The sequence below is a fragment of the Cibotium barometz genome, chromosome 29 (genome assembly GCF_041138505.1).
Source record: "Cibotium barometz isolate CiBa-2024 chromosome 29, ASM4113850v1, whole genome shotgun sequence".
Taxonomy (NCBI): domain Eukaryota; kingdom Viridiplantae; phylum Streptophyta; class Polypodiopsida; order Cyatheales; family Cibotiaceae; genus Cibotium; species Cibotium barometz.
Genome location: NC_141074.1, coordinates 27,427,822 through 27,444,178, shown reverse-complemented (window position 1 = coordinate 27,444,178; position 16,357 = coordinate 27,427,822). Strand labels below are relative to the sequence as shown.

Genomic DNA, 16,357 nt, shown 5'->3' with positions numbered 1-16,357 from the left:
GTGTTTGTCTCATTTCCACTGCTCATTCCGACACAATCACCCCCTTCGTGGAGGGGTCAGACAAGGACCCACGACTACCTAAAATGGGGAAATGGACTGAGGAAAAAATGGAGAAACTCACACGGGCGGGCACACCCATAACACTGGCCCTCACTCCTTACAGTGTAATATGGTACAGACAGGAGATGACTGTTAGCACATTCATCCCCAGTTTCTGCCCATTTCTGGTGTCCTTTTGGTCCCATTTGTATAAACCTTGATTGTGAGCTGGCCACCCCTATTTTACATATTTTTCTGGGACTTTTCCCAACCCTTTTGGTATTTTACCAGTCGGCCAGCTCATATGCTCGAGTCGGCCAGCATATTCAGCTCCAGTCGGCCAGCCCTCCTCACCTATAAATAGGTGGTGCTAGCCTCTCATTGTTCATTCAGTCTTGTACATATTTTGCTCCCTCACTTATGAGACTTCTATTGTCTCTTGCTTGGGATTGTTTTGCTTCAGTATATTCAACACAGTTTTCTCCATATCTCTCTCTCTCTCTCTTGCACTCTCTGTTCAGCACATTCAAGTGCCACTTTGCTTTCGCTTTGTGCACTCTTTCATGGTATCAAAGCTCCCGGTTTAGCAACCTCTTTGCTGCCCAGATACAGCACTGTTTTCTGCACCTCCTTCTCTGCGTTTTCCTCGTGGACTGCACCTGGTCACTTTGCCTCTGCGTTTTTCTCTCAGATCTGCAGCTTCCTTTGCTGCGTTTTCTGGACTGAACTGGCTGGTTGCTGCGCCCTTCAGTTTGGCTTCATCAACACAGCCTTCTGGTACTGTTTGACCAGTGTTTTCTGTTCCACGTGGAGTTTGGGACATAGGCGGCCTGTTTTCTTCAGGACAGCAGCTTCCTTTGCTGCGTTTTTCCTCTCCCGTGGGTTTGCTCCTTTGCAGAGGGGGTCTTTGGTGTTGCAGGCTTTGGTGGCACTCTTGGTACCTGTGGAGGACACTTCTTCTTCAGAGTTTGTGCGTTTTTCTTGAGGAGAGCCCAAGCTATTTATTGTCGTGCATACTTCTCCTTGCCAGGATGATATCTCTGGTAATGTTTTTGAGGAAGACAATGGGCTATCTTTGCTCACACCTTCTGAGGGGAATTTGTCTCCTATTGCTTCGCCTCCGATTCTTTCTTGGTCTACCAGTAACCAGGATGTGTTGCTGGTCCCTTTGCCTTCTATGGAGGAGCCTGCTTCTACGCTGTGTGATGCTATTGAAGAGGCTACTACTACTTCAGTTACTACTACAGTGGATGTTCCTCGTATGTGAGGATTCTCGATTGTGGTCACGTGTGTCCGTGACCATGCTTGGGGCACAGTGGTACTTCCAGGGATTGAAGGATTGGGATTTGGATTTGGTTGGGCCTGTGGAGTCCCAACATCAGTTTTCAAAGGGGGCAGTTGAGTTCTTACATCTGGCGATGCCGACCTTCGAGAAGGGTGCTATTATACAGCATTTGGCTACTCTTGGTATAGAGTTGGAGCAAATGGACTCTATTTCTTTTGAGGGTATTATCTTCTTGGAGCTACAGGCTACTTGGGATTCCTGTGACACTGTGTTTATATTTGGGTTTGGCACCGATATTTGGAGCAGCACGATGCAACCTTCATGGTTGATTTATTCTAGAAGAACAGTGTACCTGGCAGCTTGTACTGTTACTTTTGTAGCTGAGTTGCTGTGGAGATTGCTTGTGGAGCTTTCCTGGTACCTAATGTTGCTGCTTTCTTTTGTCTTTGACAGAGGATGACTTCTTCGGCTTCTCGGAGTTATGTTCAGCATCTGGTACTGAGAGGGGGTGTTAGCACATTCATCCCTAGTTTCTGCCCATTTCTGGTGTCCTTTTGGTCCCATTTGTATGGCCCTTGATTGTGGGCTGACCACCCCTATTTTACATATTTTTCTGGGATTTTTCCCAGCTCTTTTGGTATTTTACCAATCGGCCAGCCCTCCTCACCTATAAATAGGTGGTGCTGGCCTCTCATTGTTCATTTAGTCTTGTACATATTTTGCTCCCTCACTTATGAGACTTGTATTGTCTCTTGGTTGGGACTGTTTTGCTTCAATATATTCAGCATAGTTTTCTCCATATCTCTCTCTCTTGCACTCTGTGTTCAGCACATTCTAGTGCCACTCTGCTTCCGCTCTGTGCACTCTTTCAATGACTGCTAACAAAGACTAGCAAGATGTCACCAGCCAAAATCTTTTCACGAACAAAGTGATATTGTATCTCTATGTGCTTATGAAAGACTGGGTTTCGAGCAATAGCTATGCAGCTCTACTTGTCGCACTCGATGACTGTGGATTCCTTCTGTGGAAACCCAATCTCGCCAAGTAACCTCCGCAGCCACAACACCTCGCAAAGCAGCACCACAAGCAGCCCGATACTCTGCCTCACTATAAGACAAGGCAATAGTTAGCTGCCTCTTGCTACTCCAAGAAATCGCTCCTCCGCCAAGGGTAAAGCCGTATCCTGAAGTAGATCTCCTCCCCAATTAGAGTCACTCCAACCTCAGAGACTAACTCGGTTCTTCGTTCCCCCTCTAGTATTATAAAAGAGTCCAAGATCCTTCGTACCCTGCAAATACTACAAGATCCGCAATCTTGCATCCCAATGAGTCTTCAAAGGTGTCTGTATAAATGAGCTCAATAGCCCCACTAGAAAACTCAAGTCCAATTTGGTGTTCAGCAACCAAATCAATGAACAGACAAGCTTCCGATACAAGGAGACAAACCTACTCACAAGGATCATGTATAGTAAGTTTGATATTCGGGTCCATCGAAGATGAAATAGGCTTGCAGTTCTCCATCCCAAAGACCTCCAGCAACTCATGAACATACTGCTGAGAAACGAAGAACCCCCTCTAGGTCTGCCAAATCTCCAATCCCAAAAAGAAATGAAGTAAGCCTAAATCCATCATCTCAAACTCCTCTCACAAGGCAACCTTCGTCACAGCTATGTGCTCCACATGACCACCAGTGAGACTAAGATCATCCACATAGAGGATAATCAATGTGACCATACCACGTTCCCGAAAGAGATAGAAGTTCAAATATGCAACTGATCTCTAGAAACCCTTTCTCAGAAAGAAAAAATCAATCTTCTGGTTCCAAGCCCTGGGAGCCTGTTTAAGACCATACAAGGCCTTTCGTAACCTGTAAACCATACCTTTTGATCCCAGAACCTCAAAGCCTGGAGGTTGCTCAGCATACACCTCCTCCTGCAAGTCACCATTCAGGAACACAGATGTCATTCACATCCATCTGACACAGCGGCCACTGTTGAGAAGAGGCAAGAGTAAGACCTGTCCGAATCGTAGTCATCTTAGCTATCGGTGCAAAAGTGTCCTCATAGTCGATGCCCAGTAGCGAGCATAGCCCTTAGCCACAAGTCTAGCCTTGTGCTTGTCCACGGACCCATCGGACGTATATTTGGTCTTGTAGACCCACTTGACACCAATGACTGACCGTTTTGACAACCTCGGAACCAACTCCCAAGTTCTATTCTTCTCTATGGCTCCAAGTTCCACTTGCATGGCTTTCCTCCAAGTCTCCTGGAAAAGAGCTTCCTTAACTGAAGTAGGCTCTTTGTCCCGAATGATACGAGACATCAATGCATAGTTCAACTGTAAAAGCTCCTCTTATTCACTTTTTTCACGAACTCTCTGTGATCTTCGAGGTCCATCCTCCATGGTCCACTCAGAAGGATACTTTGTCACACCTGACTCCGGACAACCACTTTGGTACCCGAACAGAACGCAGAGCCTCCTGCTGCTGCTGTGGCAAATCTCCAACCTCAGGTTCAACCTCTACTACTGACTAAGACTGGCTAGCTAGAACAATAGCTCGGGAATCATCCTCATACTCATCTGGCTCTCCAAGAAGTAGTGGCTCCTCAACAGTGGAAGCTGGAACATGCTCATCAAAGACAACATCTCTATTGACAACAACCTCATTCCGCTCTCCAAGAAGTAGTGGCTCCTCAACAGTGGAAGCTGGAACATGCTCATCAAAGACAACATCTCTATTGACAACAACCTCATTCCGCTCTGGGTCATATAAAATGTAGCCTTTGGAAAGAGAGTTATATCCCACAAAAACAAGCTTCTGGGACCTGGAGTCAAGCCTCCCCCTCTGCTTCTTCGGAATGTGAACACCAAAAACACGAAAATGGGACACATCTGGTTTCTTGCCAAAATAAGCCTCGAATGGTGTCACTCTAGGCACTGCAGTCATCGAAGATCGGTTGAGGATATGGACAGTCGTAGCCACAGCCTCTCCCCAAAGTGAACAAGAAAGATCACGATACTCCAACATCGTCCTTGCCATCTCCACCACAGTCCTGTTCTTTCGCTCAACCACTCCATTCTCTAAAGGAGACCCTGTATTGGCCAGCCCCCTCTCGATGCCATTCTCCACACAAAAGCATTGGAAGAGAACTCTCTTCCTTTGTCAACCCGAACAATCTTCACCTGCAATCCAGACTCCTTTTCCACCAAAGCATACCAATCCTTGAACCGAGCAAAGGCTTAGTCCTTTTGTGAAAGAAAATACATCCATGTGAACCTGCTACAAATGTGATATGCAGCGGAAGTCTTTGTATTGGAAGATCCTGTCACACAAATGCTCACACCGTCTTCTATATCCTGAGTTTCGTGAGTTTAGCAATCCACTTTAATACTTCAAACTTTAAAGAGATATGAGAACTGTACACCAGATTGGGTCCCAAATTACCCACTGAAGGGCCCCCTATCCCGATAACGAGATAGTATTTGCTTTATTTCTTTAGAGAGAATGACTGTGGCCTGTAGATAAGCCAAACGCAAGATCTCGGAGGATCGGAGATTGGCTGATCTGTACACGGCTGTAGAAACACCTCGATGACCTCATCTCGAGCCTATGCACTCTTCCCAAGGGCATGAGGAAGGGCTGCACACCTGAGGCTGAGAAAAGAAGATGGTGGACTGTTCTACGCTATGTTAGAATGCTGTAAACACTTATGAATGCTGTGTTACCTTCACCAGATGACTGCTGCATGTATGGATGATGCACAGAAGGCTGGATACTGATGTAAACTGCCGATTCAGGGCTGGAAACTGATGCAAACTGTTGATTCAGGGCTGGAAACTGCTGTGGACAGAAACGCAGACCGGTAGGGAAGCTACTGGACTGAAATGCACGTGTACTGATGCTGCTGGACAGAAACGCAGGGGTACTGATGCTGCTGGACAGAAACGCAGGTACGCTGCTGTACGGCTTGACAGAAAACACAGATCTGCTGGCTGAAACCTGGCGTTGAACTGGGGCTGGTCTGTATGCTGAATCAAGGCCTGAAGTGATGCTGAATGCAGGCTGATTTGATGCTGATGGCAGGCGCCTAGGGCTGACTGAAGCAAGGGGTTCTCAAGGGGCTGGAGAAGCAAGCTTATAAGCTCCAAGGGCTGGATTAGTCTAGGGCTGAAGGCAAGGATACTCCTAGGGCTGAGGAGGAGAGCTCTTAGCACAATGAAGACTGAATGAGAAACTAAGCCCTATGCAAGCCTATTTATACTAACTGGAGGTTGGTCAAGTTGGCCGGTCATTTAATAAAGTTTATATTTATAAATGACAAATAATGCAAATAATGCTAAATAAATACTATAAAATATGGAAAAAATACCAGATAAATCCTAGTAAATTCCCTAAGGCTTCTGGGATGTTCTAAATGATGCACAGGCGTATGAATGCATATTATGCAGGATGCAAAGTGCTTTCTGATGCAAACCCTAAGGCTTCTACTGACTCTACATGCATGAATGATTCGGGACTTGACTGACTGACCGACCCGCTAAGACTGAGGAATGACCTACGTAGCTCATGCCTGACTTATCCTGGACTGAGGATGTACAATGGGGTCACGGCGTACGACAATTATCATCCTATTGGGTTCTAAAACTATACAACTGTTGCACTTCTGATGATGAGCCATCTTGTCACCATGCACTGAGTGCAGAGTGCATGTGACATTCCCTCCTGATTAGCTTGGCGGCAGGTTCATGGCTTCCAAGTAGTCCGCCAATAACTGGGGGTACTCCTGGAAAAACTCCTCGTCGAGTCATACGGCTTCATGGGTACCTCGATCTCGAAATTTCATATAGAACTGACGAATCCGTCGACCGGAACCACGCTTCCATCAATGAAGAAGGATCTGCTCAGACTCAATCACTTCTACCTCGTCTACCACGTCTGGCTGCTGTTCATCTGAAACATCAAACACTTCTGGACCAACATATGGTTTTAGCCAAGAAACATGGAAAACATCATGCATTGTCCAACTGGCAGGCAACTTTAATTTCATGGAGACATCACTTAACTTCTTAAGTATTGGAAAAGGGCCAAAACTACGAAATGAAAGCTTGGGACAACGTTTGCCCACTTGTTTCAATCTCTGCTTCATGATACGCAAATAGACCCAATCCCCTTCCTTGAAGTGGACATCTCGTCTAGACTTATTTGCCTGTCTGCTATATGCTTCCTGAGCTTTGGTCAAGCGGTCCTTGACTGACTCAGTGATCTCGGAAAATGCTTTCGTGGTTTTATTAGCCTCTAAAGATGGAGACACCATTCTCATCAAAAGAGAAGAAAAACGGCGACCAAAGGCTGCTTCATATGGAGTCCGTCCGACACTGGATGAATGAGTGTTGTTTAAAATAGCTTGGACCAATGGAAGATAGTGCTCCCATTTGGACTGCTGGTCATGACAGTATGACTTGAGGACATCAAAGGCCAACTGGTTATAAATTTCTGTCTGGCCATCTGTCTGGGGATGGAATGCACTAGACAACTGTAACTTAGTTTCGAAGTTTTCAAATAATGCCCTCCAGAAATGCGAGGTAAACTTGGAATCTCTATCTGATGTTATGGTGCTAGGCAAACCGCAAATTGGATACCAATGCTTAAGAAACAGACGGGCTATGTCCTCGGTTGTGGCCGTATGCTTGCATGGGATGAGCATGCAGAATTTACTAAAGCAATCCACAATGGTAAAACACGGAGTGTTACGGGATCTAGTGGATGCTGGTAGAGGCCCTACAAAGTCCATAGATATGTCGATGAAAGGTCTGTCGAGAATAGGCAAAGATTGAAGTAAACCTCCCTTCTTTGTATGGGGAACCTTGACTTTTTGACAAATCTTACAAGCTTGTACATGTGCATAGACATCACGCCTCATCTTTGGCCAATAAAAGGACCGTTCTAATTTCTCGAGGATACTGTTGATACCCCTATGTCCTCCAACTAAGGAGTCATGGGCATCGTGGAGAAGAGCAGAACGCTTTTCCCGAGTAACACAGAGACGGTTCTTGTAGAACAACCAACCGTTCTGTACTGAATAGTGGCCAGGCTCAGAAGTGAGGGCCAAACTATACTGAGTACCAAACTCAGGGGAGTCGACATATTGGTCTTTCATACTATCCAAGTCCTTCCCCGTGATTTCGAGAATGGTAGCTTCTTGGACTGCCTAGATGCTGGACTTTCGACTGAGAGCATCTCTACTGGGTTGTGCTTACCAGGGATGTATTCAATCATACCTCCAAACTGTTGGAAGATTTGACTCCACCTGGCCTGTCGATCACTCCACTGGGCACTTGGCATAGTCTGAAGCCACTTAAGTGCTTGGTGGTCTGTTTTCACTGTGAAAGCCTGTCCATAAAGAAAAGGCTTCCAATGTTTGAGCACTGTGATCACACCCAAAAGCTCTTTGTCATATACCGAATAATTCTTTTCGACGACATCCAACTTTCTGCTATAATATGCCACGGGTCTATTGTCCTGCTGGAGGACTGCACCTATGGCTACATTGCTGGCATCGGTGATGACCTCGAAAGGTTCGTCCCATGATGCTAACTTTAATACAGGTGCTTCTGACGCAGCTTTCTGGAGTGCACGGAATGCATCAAGTGCCTTACCTGTAACTGAGACTTTCTCCTTGCGAGTCTTCAACCCCTTGAGCAAGTCGGTAAGAGGTGCTGCAAGGTTGGAAAACTGATGGACATGTGTGCTATAGGCCTGACAAAGACCTACGAATGAACGGATTTCTTGGGCAGTCTTAGGAATGTTCCAATCTAAGATCTCCTGAACCTTTGATGGGTCCAGTCGAATCCCATCGAAACCGATGATATAGCCCAAATACTGAACTTCCTTAACACCAAAGATAGACTTTTCGGCGTTTATGTAGAGCTGATTATCTCGCAAAAGTTACAAGACTTTCTCCACATCTTTCTCATGCTGCTCCGCAATGGCTGAGAAGACTAGTATGTCATCAAGGAATATGAAAACACACTTCCCAATGTGGACTGCGAAAATCTTAGACATCATCTTATTGAACGTTGCGGGTGCATTTGTAAGCCCAAAAGGCATGACTACGAACTCGTAGTGACCACGCTCTGTCCGGAAAGCTGTTTTTGGAATGTCATCTTAAAAAATGCGGACCTGATGGTAACCACTCTTGAGGTCGATCTTAGTGAAAAACTTAGCACCGTCTGAACGCTCCAAAATGTACTCTATCCTGGGCATAGGAAACTTATTCTTGATAGTGAGTTTGTTTAATGCCCTGTAGTCTACACAAAGGCATGCAGACTTGTCCTTCTTTTGGACAAATAGGATAGGTGCAGCAAATGGGGAGGAAGAAGACCGAATGAATCCGGCTCGGAGAAGCTCAGATAACTGCTTTTCTAACTCGCCCTCTAAAGTCTTGGAAAGACGATAGAGAAACCTACTAGAAGGATCTGATCCAGGGACCAAATCAATGTGATGGTCCTCAAGGCGAGAGGGTGGGAGATTGGGCGGGAGATCGTCCCTAAGCATAATGTCCTGGTGTCTGGATAGGAGGTCTGCTAACTGAGGGACTGAAGATGTAAGGGATGCTACTAATGAGGGAGGGGCTATTTGAGCACGAACATAAAGGAGTGCTCCTTCTGCTCCCTTACGGATAGCTCGTCTGGCCTGGAGATGTGAAATCAATGGGATGCCAAGAATGCTTCTACCCCCCCGAATCATGACAGGCTCAGGAAAACCTTTACAAATAGTAAAAGTGTCCTGCCCCCAATTGGGAATAGGCTCATACTGACGGAACCACTGAATTCCTAAGATCATGTCACACCCCAACAGAGGTGAGACGATGAAATCTCGTTGAAATGAGGCCTTCTGAACTTCAAAGGCAAATTGCTGTGCCTTCTGGGAAATGTGGGTGCGAAGACCAGGTGTAAACCCATCCACATCCAGATGATATGGGACTAATGTGCAGTTCAATTTATTAGCCAACTGGGGAGAGATGGCGTCTTCAGAACTACCCATATCGAAAAGGACTACAAACTGTCGACCCTGGGCAGAGCCATAAGCTCGGATGAGGCTCTTCTGAGCAGCATCGCTCTCACCCTCCTGCTTAGCATCAAATACCACGGATGGCATAGGATGCATGGAAGGTAAAAGTTGAACTGCATTTGAGGTAGTAGGCGGGGCTGGAGAAGTTGGGGAGGCTGTGGCAACTGTGGCAGAAGGAGCTTTGGCGGCTTGTGCCGCTTGCCATTTGTGGCAATCCTTCTTACCATGCCCTATAATATGTCAGAAAAAACATCTATTTTCTGACTGGTACTTCCTTTGCTCCTCTGGAGGAAGATAACCTCCAGTAATGCCTGCTTTAGCCTTTTCATCAGGGGTTTTCTTAGGTTCTTTATCCTTCTTACCCCCTGAACTGGAGCTATTACTGCTGTCCTTCTTAGCATCTTTAGAAGACGCGTTATCTTTCCCTCTCTGTGCAGCTGATTGCTGCTGCTGGGGTTTGGTACTGGACTGAGATGCCTGCTTGGGCTTGCCCCCGTTAAGCTTCATTTCTTCATTCTGAGCGAGAGTCAAAGCCCGGTCATATATACTTGGTTCAAAGTTACGAACTATGAACCGAATGTTAGAGTCCAATCCACGAATGAATTGCTCCATCTTGGCCAGCTCAGATAACCCTAACTGCTGTGCTAAAGTAATAACCTTACCGGAAAACTGAAGCACTGGGGATCCGTTCTGTCTGAGTCCATAGAACTCGTCTTTCAGACCGGTCATGTACTGGGAGACGGGAGAATTCTGGTCTTCAGGTCATGGACAAAGATGTCCTAGTCAAAGGCTGTGACACCTGTGGCCTGGTCTGTATGAATACTAGACCAATGCTGCCACCAAGTGACTGCCTCACCAGTGAGATGGGGAGCCGCTAAGTGGACTTTGTCTTGTGGGTCTGTGATCCTAGCTAATGGAAAATGAGCATTAAACTGATGAATAAATTGATTAACTGATGAATGATCACACTAACCATCATACTTACTGAAGTTTGGTTGACTGCGAATGATGGTGGTTGATGCTGCTGCGGGCTACTGGCTGGTGACACCTATGACTGGGGAGACTGAGGAGAGCTGCTGATACCTCAAGTGTATGGCCTCCTTTTCCCGTTGGTGTTCGAGTAACATACGTTCTCGATCAAGCTCACGTTGGTGTTCCCGAGCGACGAGTTCAGCCTGACGCCGATCTTCGTCGATCCTGCGTTGGGCTTCCTCATAGTCCCGTCTTTCTTCTTTTTCTCTTTTCCTTCGGGCCTCGTCCTCTCTCCTTTGTTGTTCCATCTGAAAGAAGAGGGAGATGTAGTCGAGTGCTGCTGGAGGTGTAGAAGGACGTGCTGCTGCTGCCTCCAAGAGTTGGAGAAGCTCCATGAGCAGCTGGTTCTGAGCTCTAAGAAGAGCTATGGTGTCCGCTGTAGGCGGAAGAACGAGGTCTCCTTCGGGGGAGACGTCTTCCGGCTGATGAGTATACTCTCCTGTAGACATGATGCTGAAGTCGGTGGTCGTGCCGGAACGCAATCTAACCATCCAACGATGCCCCCACGCTAGGATACGGTGTGTGTGGACAATCTGAATCTGATACCAATGTGATATGCAGCGGAAGTCTTTGTATTGGAAGATCCTGTCACACAAATGCTCACACCGTCTTCTGTATCCTGAGTTTCATGAGTTTAGCAATCCACTTTAATACTTCAAACTTTAAAGAGATATGAGAACTGTACACCAGATTGGGTCCCAAATTGCCCACTGAAGGGCCCCCTATCCCGATAACGAGATAGCATTTGCTTTATTTATTTAGAGAGAATGACTGTGGACTGTAGATAAGCCAAACGCAAGATCTCGGAGGATCGGAGATTGGCTGATCTGTACACGGCTGTAGAAACACCTCGATGACCTCATCTCGAGCCTATGCACTCTTCCCAAGGGCATGAGGAAGGGCTGCACACCTGAGGCTGAGAAAAGAAGATGGTGGACTGTTCTACGCTATGTTAGAATGCTGTAAACACTTATGAATGCTGTGTTACCTTCACCAGATGACTGCTGCATGTATGGATGATGCACAGAAGGCTGGATACTGATGTAAACTGCTGATTCAGGGCTGGAAACTGATGCAAACTGTTGATTCAGGGCTGGAAACTGCTGTGGACAGAAACGTAGACCGGTAGGGAAGCTACTGGACTGAAATGCACGTGTACTGATGCTGCTGGACAGAAACGCAGGGGTACTGATGCTGCTGGACAGAAACGCAGGTATGCTGCTGTATGGCTGGACAAAAAACACAGATCTGCTGGCTGAAACCTGGCGTTGAACTGGGGCTGGTCTGTATGCTGAATCAAGGCCTGAAGTGATGCTGAATGCAGGCTGATTTGATGCTGATGGCAGGCGCCTAGGGCTGACTGAAGCAAGGGGTTCTCAAGGGGCTGGAGAAGCAAGCTTATAAGCTCCAAGGGCTGGATTAGTCTAGGGCTGAAGGCAAGGATACTCCTAGGGCTGAGGAGGAGAGCTCTTAGCACAATGAAGACTGAATGAGAAACTAAGCCCTATGCAAGCCTATTTATACTAACTGGAGGTTGGTCAAGTTGGCCGGTCATTTAATAAAGTTTATATTTATAAATGACAAATAATGCAAATAATGCTAAGCAGTCAAAGCCTTAGAATCTCCGCCCTGTGGGGAGGGTCCAGAAACCGCTCTTCCTGGTCCAAAACCAACGGCACAAGCTCCTCCCAAGTAATGGTGCAGATCCAGCATCCATAAGCCAAGCAAAACAGAAAGGCTATCTTGATATGAGACATAAGCAAAGCAATCCCCTTGCATACTTTCTCTGCCTCAATATAACCCCAAATACAATAAGGGAACCACATCTGTTCAGCACCTGTGACAGTTTTCCTTCCCATGTCTAGTTTAAACATGGTATCTTCACTCTCCAATGACTGTCTCAAATATTCATTATCACAAAGTTACTAAGGTGCTAGTTAGATCTTGAAATGGCCATGGCATCACAAGAAAAACAGTCTTGCAAATTGGCCTCTGGAATATAGATTCATGCTTTAAATCATGGACTGAATTTTTTGCATTCTGCTCAGAAAGCATCCACCCATTAAGTTCACAATATTTTGCAAAGTTCATGATATTTTGCAAAAGCCATGGGTCACGGCTTACCTACTTGCATAATTAGACCCCTCACTTCACAGCTTGACAGCCACAGCTGACCACAATTCAAGCAAGTCCTCAGCATGGACAGGTAAAATCTTGCAATTTATCCCAGCACCACTGACCAGCCAAGACAACATTTCATTAGGACAACAACAATCCTGCAGCATACTCACTGCTCAAGATAGATTCTATGCGTGTAGTATCCCCACTGCCTTAATTGCTATCAGAATTGGCAACTGCATATTCCTACAAATCTTGGTCTATTTCAACAGCCAGATCCCCCCTCTCCTCCTCGAAGCTCAAAACAAACACATTTGACATGACGTGAACAAATTACTAATCCTTGACAGAAGTAGAACAGTCCAGTAGCTACAAACATGACCACCACTCAGATGATTGCCATAGATTACACCTGTTCCACAAACCTCAGAGTCTTGATACTACACAGCACCACTTTTTTCACAATATAGACAGCTAAAAATGCCCATGCAATCAGCCTTCATTATCCTGCATGACTGCAGCAATCACAAATCAGGACATGTCAAATAAAGGGCCAAAAGGTAAACAGAGTAGATAAAAGTAGAAAGAACAAGGCCTCAAACTTGTAAAATGAATTTGAGAAATGACATCGAGCTTGGTCTTCTGCTCCATAGAGTGTTCTCTCAAAAGCTCCTCGTCCTGTCTTGATCTCCACTTGAAGCTTGAATTCAGAATGTCTTTACCTGAGTTCAAGCTTCAAGTGAAGAAAGCGACAGCATTGATTGCTGAAAAACAACTGCAATCGTTCTGCCAAGAAAACAAACTGTGAGCTTGTTTCCAAAAAGTACAAAAGGTTTTTTTTTTTTTAATCTCACTTTGCATCCATGCTGCATAGAAACTGCTGGATGCAAGAACCTAACCTGCCCTCAAAATTGCTAGCAACTTATGACTTGCTTTCCATGCAAGCTGCCTCAACATACTCTGACCCACAAACCACTTGCAACTCAACCCTTGGTCCATGGCAGATTGAGCCACAGAAGAATATAGCATTACATGACAAATCAACAAAAGTCCCCACAAGTTTTTTAAGATCAAGAGTCATCTATGAAAAGATCTGAAACGTGAAGAGGGGAGACAAATGCGTAATGTGAAAAAGAACTTGCTTTTTGTTTCCCATTTTCCAGTGGAGACCTCCAGAGTTAAAGAAATTGAAAGATAGATTAGAAATTACAAACATTAAAATGGGCAGACAAGTATGTACCCACATGTGAGAATTAATAGAGAAAAGCAGAACATGGACCTGGCCGACCAGCCCCTCCTATCCCTATTTAAAGGGCGTTCAGGGTATTTGTTGGATATCTCACAATTGCAGGAGTCCTATCAAGAGGAACATAGTCAGTATTTGACCTAAGGGACAAGAGTCCATAGCAGCATTAGGGGCCAGGGCTGAGATCAGGAAGATCTACCTTTTCGTTACATTTTGCACAAAAACAAACACTCTGTTGTACGTACGTGTAAGTAGGGTTACTTGTGAATTCTTGTGTTGTAGCCTTCCATTCATTGTCTATGGCATTTTCACATTAGCCTTGCAACGCCTTTTACACCCAATATGGTGCCTAATTAAGTGTCCAAACAACTCAAAATCAGGTTTACATGGCTCTAACAAGATACAAACTTTGTTGCTATTCCTGAGATCATGGCAAACACATCACATCCCAGCAAAGATATAACCAAGGGATGTACTTAAGCCACAAAACCTTAGCATATGCACCATTTGCCAATCACTGGTAACTTGTAAGCAAAACCAAGGCTGATTTGAACTTGGTTAGTCCACAAGCCTTGAATCAAGTTTCATTCCAAGAACACACAGTCCTTGCATCAGAAGTTCATGCCAACAATTTTGCACTACTATAATGCTATAGAGGACATGGCCCATATAACCAAACATGTTTGCAAGTTGAAGTCGCCACATCCTTTGCAAGCACATTCCTCTTTCTAAAAACTTCCAATAGCATCTTATCTTAGGCACTCTAGCTTACACATGGTATAAACATAGCTGATCCATCCATACTTGCTTTGCAAACAATGCATCATCTCCCATGAACTACCGGATATCCTGCATATCAAGGCACATGTAAATAAGTACCAAAAAATCACCTGCCTTGCATATTGCGAGGCATATGTTATGGAGAGATGAGAGACCTAGGCAATAGCAAAACGAGAGCCAGAACTCCAACCAATGGTCAAAATCGTCCCTTCCAAGGTTGGTCTACTTCTCCGAAGGCTCTTCCACCTTTGCATGCTGCTTGTGCGTGAGTGATGGGTAACCCCACATGATTTGTGGGCTGCCCACCCACTTGAGTGGGTGGCCCTTTTAGCTTGCACCCTACACCATAGTAATGATTCAACTGAATCGGATTTACACTTACCAATGCAAAACCCATGTGATACCACTCTTTAGTTCAATGCAAGGTCAAGCATGCATGTTCTAGGGTTCCTAGGTGTCACTAGGTCCCATGGACCAAAACAAGCGACAAATCTTGGCAATGTCCACGATGGAAAATAGTTGCAAGCACACTGCACTTTTTAACAACAAACTAACAGAAAGTAAATAAAACACCCAAAGAATACAAGGACATAAAGAAAAAAAAGGACAAATGTCTTAAAAGTTTATGCTCAACAAATAGAGTAACTACTAAGATTAACTACTAAGATTAGAAACTTGGGAGAAAGAGAACGGGTGCAAGGTGAAAAGAGTGGACGCCGCAACTTTGAAAGGCAAAAAACTAGGCTTCTGCAAATTTTTGGTTAAGGGATTTTAAGGGATTATAAAGCAACAAATGAAGTGATTCGCTCTACATTTACAGAAAGGCAATTATGTTATTTTAACTATATGAAAAAAAGACCTTACAAAAACTCAGCTTTTGCTCTTACCAAAACTGATTTTTGGAAGAGTAGCACTGCAGCAACAAATTTTGCCACTGTATTGCAGAGAAATTTTAGCTTTTGGTCAACAAAAACACCTTTTAGCCACTCAATTGAGGCTTCTGCCACCGTTGGTAAGGTACTCTGTGCTCCGCTTTAGAGCCAGCCATCTCTTTCAAGTTTGCATCGCTCTAATGAAACCTCCGCTAGGGTTGCAGCAAAGCAGAGGCAAAGGCGAGTGGTGCAAATTTTTACGTGTTGTCATTTGAAGAGTTCCGCTAGGTGAACAAAAATCAGAAGAAATAATAGAAGCAGAGACAGAGAGAGAAGGTGGAGCGGCCTACCAGGCGAGGAAGAATTAGCCACTTTGTCATCACGAAGACACTCGTTCCTAGGGCAGAGAGCGCACGGACTGCAACAACAAGGCCACGGGATCTCTCTGTGTTGTCTCTCTCACTCTGTGTGCGTGGCCATGGCAATGGCAATGGCAATGGCAATGGCAATGCTTTCAGCGTTAAGTTTACGCCTAGAATTCATCAAAACATGAAATATATAAATGATAAATGATATGTGTGCGTATATCGCGTATAATATATACTTTATATCCATATATTTTATACATGTTCGTAAGGCCAATTTTATATTTATGTTCAATTAAATAAAATCTAGTACTAGTGATCATCTACCATTCATTCATTACTTCTTCTTCTTTTTTCTTACTAGAAGGACACGCACGCGACACAACTCCTGTACTCTCCTCGTCTCGCACTCGCACACCCTCAGAACCAAACCACACTCACCCCTTTGTAGACGTTGTCACAAGTTAGTAAGTTACATGGAGCACAAGGAGAAGTTACCAAGCGTTGTAACCCCTATGCACTCATAACTCTTCTCTCTCTTCTTCTCATC

General features: G+C 45.1%; 1 protein-coding gene across 5 annotated transcripts in view; it reads right to left on the bottom strand.

Moving 5' to 3' along the window:
* Positions 1-16,023, bottom strand: part of DCL1 (dicer-like 1) — a 92,724-nt gene extending 76,701 nt beyond the window's left edge. For 2 of the 5 annotated variants that reach the window (XM_086823032.1, XM_086823036.1), the window contains exons 1-3: positions 15,793-16,022; positions 13,147-13,330; positions 12,970-13,059 (exon numbers count right to left, since the gene is read on the bottom strand). The gene's annotated coding sequence lies outside the window, so the exon portion shown is untranslated. Of the gene's footprint in view, positions 1-12,956; positions 13,060-13,146; positions 13,331-15,792 lie in introns of all 5 variants that reach the window. The other 3 variants (XM_086823033.1, XM_086823034.1, XM_086823035.1) reach the window with 3 other exon arrangements.
* Positions 16,024-16,357: the final 334 nt, after the last annotated feature.